The following is an 11,831-nucleotide window of genomic DNA, read 5'->3' as shown; positions in this document are numbered from 1 at the left end:
CTGTAGCCCTGGTCCCTTTGATGAACTCTGGAGAGTTTGGCGTTGCTTCAGTCTGAGAGCTGAGCACACACAGCTCCTTTGGGAGGGCACTGAGCAAGAAGGGAGCACAAAACTTCCTGTAGGTTCCCAAGCATGCATTGGTGGGCACTGGAAGCAGAAGGAGCAGCATGAAACACCTCTCTCCCACAGCAAGACATAACTGTCATGTATGAGACCCATAAATTCAATATTTAAGACTGTCTTGCCTATTAACCACAGAACATTTTTTTCCTCAGGTTGTAGAAGTTCAGCCACATTTTGCCCATTTGCTGTGGAAAAAAAAAACAACGTTGCCTTTATATGATAGCCAAAGACACAAAACTGGATGAACAATAACTGGATGAACAATAGCATTACAACATGCTAGATTTCAACGCAAGACAGCATCCCAGGCAGGGAGATCCCTTAGAACTTCACAGGTAAGAAATAAAATGCACACAGAGTGACAAGAGACAGCAACCTCACTACCTTGCTGAGGTCTTAACTCCTCACGGAGGTCTGTCATATGTTCTCTTTTCTCATTTCTCAGGATTCGAGATGCGTCTGTGAGCTCAGTGTCACACACATCCTCCAGACTGTTCAGGCTCTTCCATCAAGCCCTGGTCTCCTGAGGTGAAAGACAGGACACTTCCCAGTAGACTGGTAGGTGCAATTACCTTTCCAATATATGGCTTGMTTGCATGATGAGCACACACATAAGTGGGACATGTGTGAAAGGTAAGGCACTCTAAATGCAAAAACGCTCTTGTCTTTTGCATATGGAGAGTATTTTTGGCCAAGCTCTCTTGAGAAAATCTTGAACATAGTACAGTTTGCTTATTTGTATTAACTAAGGAGTAATCCATATGAAATTAACCCCATTATTGTTATTTTCCACCTTCACATAGTCCTTTTAATGATGTTACTTAAAACATTCACATAGAATTTTTAATGAAATGTCTTCTTTTCTCCACTGACACATTACCTAAGCTGATATTTAAGAAGAGCACAAAAATATATGTTTATAAGCTTAATTTCTCCCTGCTGTCTTTATAATTTACAATCATGCATCAAATAACAATTGTGTTGCTTGACGCTGGAGAAATAGTGGTGATTCAGTGACTCCCTTATATTGGTGTTTTAAAAAGAAATCTAATAAAATTAAGCAACAATATATAAGCATGAGAAAGTTGCAGTTTTAAATAATGTCTCCTGCTGTGATTTGAATAGCAAGGTAAAGTAAAGGTTTTAGCATTTAAAAATATCAAAGCAACAGAGACGTTCATTTTAACAGCATGGCAAAGCTTATTGTACTTAAAGATTTTTGTCACTCTACTACACAGATGGTTTCAGGATCCAACTTAAATTTCCAAACCATTTGAAACGATTTGGGATTTTAAGGCTTTGTTGAAGCAACAGATTATTCTACTAAAAGATTTACCACTAAAGCCAGGAATAACAGTAATGCAATAATAAGTATTACATTCTTACACAATATTAAATTTTAGAATTAAGGAAAAAAATAAAACTAAATAATTTGACTACCGCTCTGGATGATGTATCAAATGTTCTGACTAAAAAGCACTACAACTGGAATTGGCCAGAAATGTCACTTAGCCCAAGCTGTATTTTCTATCTGCTTGCTGCCAAGACACACAAGAAACACTAGAATTAAATGGTATAGATTCATACTGTCATTGAGACACTGTRCTTTCAAAACAGTGAGGAAATGTATTTACTTAGCCAGAAAGAAATGAGGTTGAAAAAGTGAGAGATGTCATGTCAGCACCTCCAACTGGGAAATAAAATGTGGTCTATATGCCAGTTTATTGCTTTGATGAGGGACGCTGACATTTTTCTTCCCTCTCCCTCCYGCCTATCCTCCAACCTGCTCAGCTGAAACGAATGATGAAAATGCACTATGGTGGTTTCTTCCAGGATGTCACTGCCATTTGGTGATCTAATTGGCCCCAGAGGGCCATTCAGCCATTTCCATCAGAGATAGAAAAGATTTTCCTCCTTCTGCTAGAGAGTGATAGGAGACATTAATTATGCGGACAGCAACCAAGAGAGCAACAGTCATTCCCAACTAAATCAACATGCAAAACAGCCGTGGAAATTGTCACTTCATAACAGTGAGTGGCTATGGCAGCAAATAGAAAGAAAGAGAGAAAGAAAGAGAGAGAGAGAGAGAGAGAAAGAGAGAGAGAGAGAGAAAGAAAGAGATACCTTTTAAAAAACAACCAATAAAGTATCGATTTTGATGCACAGGTTCTGTAAAAGCATGTACTTGATAGCGTCTCTTTCATTAGTGCCATGATGTGAAATAGAATCTCTCTGGAAAAGATGCTGTAATGAAAGACAGCCAAAGATTCCTAAAGCATTTTTATTTTAGCTACTTGAAGTAATGGGAAGCAAAGATATATTTCAGCTGGTCATRATGGAATATGCTCACACTGTAGGACAACTTTTTTTCAGAACAGAAATACAGAAGAGAAACAGAATAGAACAATAAAAACTCAGGTATATTTTTCTTTGGAGTCATGAATCTTTCTGGAAGTATAAATTGAAAATCCTGACATATCCTGAGAAAGAGATGGGGAAGGAAAATGAATTCCATTGCCTAGCTATGCAAAATTTGACAAATCATTTCTTCCTTCAGSAAAGAAGGAAGAGGAAAGATCATTTGCAAGGATCAGAAAAAGAAAAAGCAATTATTGCAAGAGGAATATTAATAAGAGAAAAGATAGCAAAAAGCTCTATGGAGTATGTATACATTGCAGRCAGCTGCATAATTTACCCAGAAGTGCCACATGTAGCTGCTGTCAGTACCAAAGTCAACTCATTTAGAAGTAGCAGCCGCACCCTAACATTGCACTGCAGTCTCCAGTGCAGGTATCCTGCTATCACCTCGAAGCAGCATAGGGAAGCATTGGAGAAAGTGTGCTGTGCCAGCACCACGATGTACCTTCACCAGGGCAGACAGCATATAAATGCAGGTAGGTACTTTGTGTCTGCCTCAAGCAGGCAGGCTGTGATCTCAGTTGGCATGTAACACACACATTAGCATGTAAATCAATGTACTGGCCCACAAATAACACACAGCAACTGGCAAAACATCATATTTTGGAAGGGACAGGTAAAATCAATGTAGGCAAGTTCATGCTTTGAGGTGGATTTTGTTACGTTCCCGTGCAGCTACAGCAAGCCAGAGCACTTAAGCTTTAGTTGGGAATAAAGCCTTTTAGGCCATGGGCAAAAACAAACACAGAAATCCCCRATGGAATTTGGAAAAGTTTATAAGGGTAGATCTTTTCTGCTTTGTGTTTCACTTAAGCAATGACTGTGGGCAGATGGATGGATTCCCCCTTCCCTCATCTTTGCAGTAGTAGAAAATATTCTGGCCTAGCATCTGGAAATTCTCTCTGGGAGTCTGATTCAAGCCAAACAGACCCAAGCCAATGTTAGACATAGCATTATTATACAACAAGTCTTAGTTTGCAGAGCTGGACCCCTCCCTATATAGTCTTTGTGTCCTTCAGGAACGCTCCTCCAAAATTCCCAGCAAGCAAATCGCATTATTCCATGCTGCACAGCCAAGACATATTAATTCCACTGCAAAGCACAATTGGGGAAAAAAAAAAAAAAAGTTTGCTAACATGATATGCCTCATGAGTCTTCCCTGAAACAAAGAGGAGCTTTCACAGTAACTTAAAAATTAGCAGGACCTAGACAAAACAATGAAGGTAACACAGCACAGTGCCTACTGTCACTATTCTGCTGCTTTTACAGTGCTTCTAATTAAGAGAAGAATCTCACTTTTGCACAAGTGCTTGTTGTCAATCAGACCTCACTGAAATTGGCATAGGTAACCGTAGGTTAAATCACATCATTTCACAAGTCACAGGCTTTTATGATAACATATCAAACACTTTCATGATGCCAACCAATCTGTCAGCATTACTATGAAAAACAGATTCTTTTTAAATTAAGAAAAGATGTTAAATGGAGTTAAAATGGTAATATAACCAGCAGAGCCAGAGCATAATAAACTCAACATTGTACAGTATATACMGTATGCTTTCTGCAAGAGAGAACATCTTGCAGGAGCTAATGACCACTAAAGTAACCCTCGTGGCTTAGGAGGTCTGTTTCATCTTGAAAGGTAAGAGATTTTGTTTTTCTCAAGCAATTATGTGGGAATAAGTGTAGGTCCTGCCCAGCCCCAGGTCAATGGGCCCTAATTCCCACTGACCAGACTTCATATCTCTTGCGCCTTATATGCAGAATAGCTTCCTGCAGCCAGTGTGGCAAGATTACATCCAGGTCTACTTAAGCACCTAACTAGAAGCACCTTAGAATCATAGAATCATAGAATCATAGAATGCCGAAGGTTGGAAGGGACCTCAGAGGTCATCGAGTCCAACCCCCCTGCTCACGCAGGGTCACCTAGAGCACGTGGCACAGGGCTGCATCCAAGCGGGTTTTAAAGATCTCCAAAGAAGGACCTTAGTATAGTAATGCTATTTACATTATGAAAACTAATCAAGAGTTAGGAAATCTGCTAGATCAAAGACTTACCAGATTATTATGAATGTGATCAAGATATGYTCCACATAACAAACACCAGTGGGTCTAAACTGTACTCTTTCAACTCTAGGTACACTTTTTCTAGGGACAGAAGCACTTTTTTAAAGTGAGGTTGGAATTTTTTAGAACAAAAGCAAATTTATCTTTACTTGGCAGCTAATGTAAAAGGGTATTCATTTTTAAAAACAGGCAGAAAAAAACAGGGCTGGCTTCAGACTGCTGCCTCTGACACCTTAATTGTAACATAACTTTCATTTGTCGGCCCTGTAGAGAAACTAGGGTGAACTGGTAGCTCCAATGCGTATGCCACAGAAGCTCCTCAAGGATTCAAACAAGCTTAYGGACCATATAATGGATGCAGCTGGCAGGATGCTGAGGTCCCACCACTTCACAGTTTCAACAAGAAGCACACTGTCCTTTTCAACTGAACATGAATATCTGGGGTAGTTTACTTTAGCCAAGATAAGTAATTTAGGTGCACTTATCTCTGCTCTTAGAGCCTCACTRGCTTTTGCATGGATCATCACCACTCCCTACCTCATGTGTTTCTTCAGTTGTCTGAACCTAAAAAGTTTATTGATGTGACTGGGTGTAGATTTCTAAGTGCCATACAAATCACTACAAAATCCAAAGGAAACAGGTATTAATTTCAAAGAAAAATTAGTAACAAAGGCCCTCTTTAGTGTGTGAGCTCATCTACCCTATATATGATTCATTATTTTACTCCACGCTCTCATGGYACACTTTTTTTCTTACTCTACCACTGAGGTCAACCTGTTGTGTTTGTCTTAATCATGCACTCCTAGAATCTTCTGGCTTTAGCTACACTGCTAACAGTATTTCAAGATAGGAAGGATTCTGTGGGCTTTTCTTTAAATGAAATATTATGAACACCAATGTGACCATAGGTGATAGAGGGTAATGGAATATATTTGAAGTAATTCATCTCACCCAGCTCATGAATCAGGTTTAGTTTCTTAAGCTACTCCATAATCATAAATTAAAATGGTGATAAAATGTCCTTGGTTTTAGAGATATCAGCTGAAAATGACCATCATTCTCCGTATAATTTCTGTATTATTAAATTGTTCTCCTGATATTGTTTATGGTATATATAATATTTCAAGAGCATGATTATTATAGTCTGGATATTGTCAGACACGTTTACCTAAAAGATTTAAYAAAATAAATGCAATGAGTAACACTAATGGGTACAGTAGATTTCTGATGTTGATTCTGTTTCATTCTGCTTAGTCTATGGAAAAGAGATTGGGTTTTAGATACTGCATGACAAGCTGTCTGAAAACAATGCGGACAGTCAAATAGCAATCTCTGCTGATGAAAAGAGTGTGCAGAATTCCACATTAWCTCTCTCACTGTAGTTTGCTTTAAGTAGAAGTTTGTTCTTTGACTTCAGTTCACTTCTCTCCCTCATTTTTTTCTGGAGGCAGACTGAGACCTAATTCCAGTTCCATATGCAACATTTATTTTACTAAAGACCTTACTCTGGCACTTACATGTAACATGAGTAACTGCTGTCACTTGAAACCCAACCCAAAGCCCACTAAAGCTATGGGAGAGACTGTCATTGATTTCAGTAGGCTTTACAGCAGGCTCTTAGGTAGTTCTGTTTGCATTAGCTCCTTGTTCATTGGCATGTGTTTTGGCACTAAGATTCAGTTCAATGGTAGGTGGTTCACGTCTCAAGAAAAGAAGCTGTCTTCTTTTCTTGCTGCTGTCAGAGAGGCTGCTGTCAGACAGCAGATGAAAATGGTGGCATTCTAAATAAATATATCACTTTCACATATCCAAAGAACATGAGACCAGTTGTAAGCAGGCTTGGAAGAAATTCATTCTATGTTCAGTGACTAAAACGATATGTTGAATCATGCAAAAACCTGAATCTCTCCTCTGCCTACAGGATACAGAGCTATGTTTGGGAGATGAGCTGTTGTATTCACTGTTGAGAGTTACAACAGTGTAAGATGCATATACTTGGGTTTTAAAAAGGTATGTATGGCATGTGCATTATCTCCTGTCTGCTAGGAGATACACTATATAGCTCTTTTTCACTCCCATCTCCTYAAGCTCCTCAACAGTGGGAAGGAGAGCAAAGTGTAGAGTGGGAATTTGACAGGCTTAAAGCTAAGGCAGCATAGTAGTTCATGGTAGGGAGACAGAAATCACTAACACCTTTTGGCTTGCTAAGGGAAGAATGGGAAGGTCTACAAACTTCTTAGCCCAGATATTTCATGTACTTGTTATAACTCTCTCCACATTCCTGGCATTTGACTGCAGTTTGTGCTTCTCTCAAAATTGGTTGGCAAGACAAAATAATCTTTTCAATTTACAGGTTATATATATACATATATATATATATATATGATATTTAGCATATAAGTATATAGTTCACCAATGAACTACAGTAAGAACAAGAGTGGGAATGCCAATGGAGGAGAGGTGGGACCACTCTGCATTATGGTTCCAGGTCRGCTCTCAGGGTGGCAAATGACATACCTAATGGTACTGAAATCAGCAATGAGGGACTTCACATAATCTGGCCTGTACCACAGCTCTCATCCTGATGCACAAGATCACATTTACCTTCTGAGAGTATAATGATAAYTAAGCTTTATTTTTATATCCCAACATCTATTTCTGGCAGTTCTACAGGCACGCTCCCTGACTGTGAAAATAATTTCCAATTGACTGTTTGAAACTTCTTGACTTTAAATGTTACTGATTGCTTCTCTTCAAGAAGGATACTAGTATGTTTTTACAATGAATCTCTAATTTGAAATCACAGGCTTTTGAAAGCAAAATGATCTGTGGAACAGGGATTCATAAGAACAAATAATGAACATTACTCTGAATACATGTAAATATACCAGGATGCAGAGTAAAGTTCATTCTTTGCAGACATGAATTTGGAATTGTTAGTCTGTGGTGAGTTAGGTTCAATAGTGAGAGCATTTTGTTGACTAATGGCCTCTTGCCAGGTGGTTGGAAAGTCTTCTTGARAGACAGAATAAAAACTTGAATCTCTTCAGTCAGACAGAGAGGGACTGAACCAAAATCTCTTCCTACCTCAGCACATGCTTTATTAGAATGTAACTGCTAAATGTGGGAGGGTCCAGGCATTTTAAAACATATGTGAATGCAGAGCTGTGCTTTCCTGATGCACAGCTCAGCTCCTTAGTGTGTACACAACAGGTCTGGGACTCAGTCCTATAGACCTATAAAAACTGCTTTGAAAAATGTGAAGGGAGACCACCTTTTTGAAAAGGAAAAAAAAGAGGAGTCTGTCTGTATTTTGACAAGCACCAAAAGCTTTTTGTCCTCCACAGTGCTTTGAAAATTCCTAATCAGAACAGGCCTCATATGGAATTTGAATGGCTACTCTGGACCTACCCAAAACAGAAGATTTAGGCACCTGAAGACCATTCAAAAGCTTCTGTGAGCATTTGTGCCCCTAGGAAAAGGAAAGGATTAGATGATGCCCAGAACCTTTCCTCAGAGTTTCATAATTTCAGTTTGTCATGGTCTCATCATTTCAGCACCTTCCGTCACCTACCACAACCTCCAGCGTCATCTTACAGCACCTAAATCTCTACTGCTTTACAAGCTGCTGTCAGGAATTTAGTACCTTAAGGCTGACTTCAACACCTTTCTTTTATGTTTTATGTTTTTTTCCAGTTTTATAGCCATTACACAACTGCAGTAAATGGCAACAAATCAAGTGAATGACTTAAAGCACTGCAGAAAAAAATCCCTTGTCTGCCCATGCTGCTCTCTTAAAAAGAGTTAAGTGCTTATTAGAGTAGTAAGTAATATTTGGACCTGCAGAACAGCAGGTTTTCTTCTCTTCCTTGTTGACTGCTTAATATAAACAAAATAAATGACTCTCCTCTAAGCTGGTTTGGATGAGGCAACACTAATGAACAGCACATGATTTCAGACTCCAGCCACTGCAAGTGTGGCTCTCACTTTGTCTTGGATCCTCAGGGATCCCCTTTTTCTGTAGCAAGGAAAGAATTAAACCACAATTAAGCCACCTTGACTAGTCAGGATATGTCTGTACTTACATGATGTCTGGCTATTTCAGTTTCAAATTCATTGGGCTTCATTTCAGATTTTAATAAAGTAGAGATAGATTAGTTAACTAATTAGTTGTGAGATTAGTTAACTAGGCATATCTTGTTTTTCTTTTGGTTTTATCCATGGTCAACCAGTGACCAGCTCACAGTCAATGAGCTATAGTTTATATTTTGGAGAGTTTTCTTGAGATAGTATATACTCACTGGCAATAGGCCAAAGAACTCCAAATGCAATCCCTAAGATTTGCCTGAGAACAATCAGAGGATTACAATTCATGGTAGTTGCCAATGTGAGCAGAGTCCAGATAATAGCAATCCAAGCAATGTTTAGAAAGAAGAGACTCTCACAATGGCAGTGTGGTGTTTATGCTCCCATGAATATACATACATAAATGCATGTACATATATGAGATAAAAAAGATTATACAGTGTAAAGAAGATAGTATTACATTATGTCAATCAACTCTCACCTTCCCYGCCAACAGCACATAAAGTCAAATTAATCAGATTAATCCTGAATATAAAATATCATACCAAAGATGATTACGTAAGCCAAGTAAATAAAAGCATAGAGCTGGTGTGAAACATAGATTAGTGCAGAGGGGAAAATAACTCACCTAACTCTGTCCAAGAGCATAGAAAATATTTTTAAAAGAATACTTTCTTCCTTCTAGTTTCTAAGACTTAATTTAATATTTGTCTTCAAGTAATCATTTTTCATATTTATAAGAGAAGAATAACAACCAGGATTGATATCATGTGGGTCTGCAGGCCTGTTTCTAATCTAAACGTGTACCTGTAAAATACAGCTGGGGCCCATGAGAAAGAACAACTGTGCTGCTCTGTAAAACTTTAACCAGACCATTATCTGTGCTAGAAAGGGAGGAGCTTCTAGCTGGAGAAAATATACTGCCTCTCTTGTGAATATCAAATKTTTTGCGTGTTGGAAGGTACCTAAAATAAGAACCAATATCTGCATTGTGATCCTCTGGGTCCAAAGACCCCAGCAGCAGAACATAAAGGCAGCCTTCTTCTCACTTWGACTAGTGCAGAGAACAGATGTCTGGGCTCAGAATCTGCTTCATAGTATCACAGCAGCACAGACATGTCAGACTAACCCTTGCACTAACACCCTTTAAAATCAATTCKGCTGCATGTGCAGAACTGATCAGGAGATTGTCATCTCCAACCAGTGTCTATATTCCAACATATTCCGTGTAACATGACTTTGAGTGTGTTTTTATCAAAGTCCAGGTATGAAAGGGACTATATAAAATAATAGGGAGCTTATATTTCAAACAGATCCTTCCACATCTCATTACTTGTGCGTGACAGATGATACATGGTCACTTGTAAAACATTACCTCTACAGCATATTCTATTTCCCTGCTATATAAAATAACAGCTCTTTACGGTGGGATGTTTTGTTAGCATCTTATTCTGTCATCAAGCAAAGCAGAATTTTAAACCAAGCATGGATTTCAAATTAAATAGATTTTGGGAAATAATTAACCAGAAGACCTACCTAGCCTGTTCAGTCTAGTGTTTTAGTTCAGTATTAAACTTTAACAAAGTATGAAATTTAGCTCATTTTAAGTTTAATGGATGTAATTTTATGATTCAGAGCCATGTCAAAGAATTTAAAAATCTATAAATCTCAAGCTCAAAATGTGATGGATATTATGGAAATACTTATAAAATGGCTAACTATGGACTACTATAATTATTTCTCTCTCTTCACTTTTCACTGTCCAGAATCTAAACAGTATGTTAAAACCCATTAAAACTTTTGTATGTGTAGTGCAGAGTTGCATTCAGTCTCTGCTGATTACTAGGGTACCTATAAGCACATCTACCTGCTAAGGAGGAGATCTGAGTTCATGTCATCTCTGTTCTAAGTCAACAAGAGGTAAAGCAATACAGAAGCTGTTTTGACACCTCCTCATGAAATTTTCCTGAAGTTAATATATCTTGCCTCTCAGAATAGACATATCCTGACAAGAGTAGACGTAGTCTGTATATCTGTATATGTGTGGGTGCTAATCTTGGCAGTAACACTGAACTCCCATATGCTGATGAACTCCAGACACTTATTCCCTTATACAGAGAATTTACAGAGAATATTGTGCTTCTCTAAGCTCAACTATAGTACTTTGTACAAGTTCTTCTTGCCAGTTACCACTTTCCTGATGATCTTCTTAAAAAGCAGGAAAAAAAAAAATAAAGAAAGACTAAATAAATAAATAAACAAATATTACAGACAAAAATGGCCTGGCTGGATTACCCCTCTCTGAATTTAAAATTCCACTATAGACATCAATTAACCAGTTAATTTTATAAGATCTCCTGGGGAAGCTGAAACCCTCATTTCTTTTCTAGATTGGAAAACTAAAGTAGGCAATGTAGGAGATACTCTAATAACCTCATCAAACTAAAGAGAAAAGGATCTTTAAGAAAAAAAGTTTAAAAGATGTCTTAAACTTTAAAACAATTCAGATTAAGTTACTTATAAAAATCAAAATTTATAGTCAACAAGTAGCTGAAAAGAAACAGAATATCATGTTCCTTTTGCAAACCATTTTTTTAAGTGCAGTTCTTCTACAGGTTAAGAAGGTACACATCTTTCTACACAAAAACATCCATCATAGCTCCTAGGCTCATCATGGAGGAGTAGTGTGTTTCTGGGGTGATTTTCATAGACTTTGAGCAGTGAATAGTAGAATATCTCTCAGAACTATATCACCCAAATACTATCAGCAGAGAGATCAGTTTCTCCATATGTAACCTGATAGATGGGGCCTCCACCAAGGATTTAGTTAGTGTTCTCCTCTGTGAGTCARTGCTCAGCAGGAAAGGTGTCAAATTTAGGCTACACTACGTCTTCAAAACTTTTTACTTATCTAACTAGTACCCAGAGTTAAAAAAAAAAAAAAAAAATTAAAGTGTGTCTGTCATAATGACTTTGCACAGATGAGGACGAAGCACTGATATCAACACAATGATGGGAGTCACTTTTTTCTCAGGAGTTCTGTGATTGAGACCCATATGTGGACATAGCAATGTGGCAGGGACTACTGAAACAAATTAGATGAGAAAGACTGTTTCCCTCCTTCCTTCCTTCCTTCC

This window comes from Nothoprocta perdicaria, unplaced genomic scaffold (genome assembly GCF_003342845.1).
Source record: "Nothoprocta perdicaria isolate Ctin4 unplaced genomic scaffold, notPer1 scaffold_19, whole genome shotgun sequence".
Classification (NCBI taxonomy): domain Eukaryota; kingdom Metazoa; phylum Chordata; class Aves; order Tinamiformes; family Tinamidae; genus Nothoprocta; species Nothoprocta perdicaria.
The sequence above is the reverse complement of the archived record's forward strand: the minus strand, read 5'-3'. Positions refer to the sequence as shown.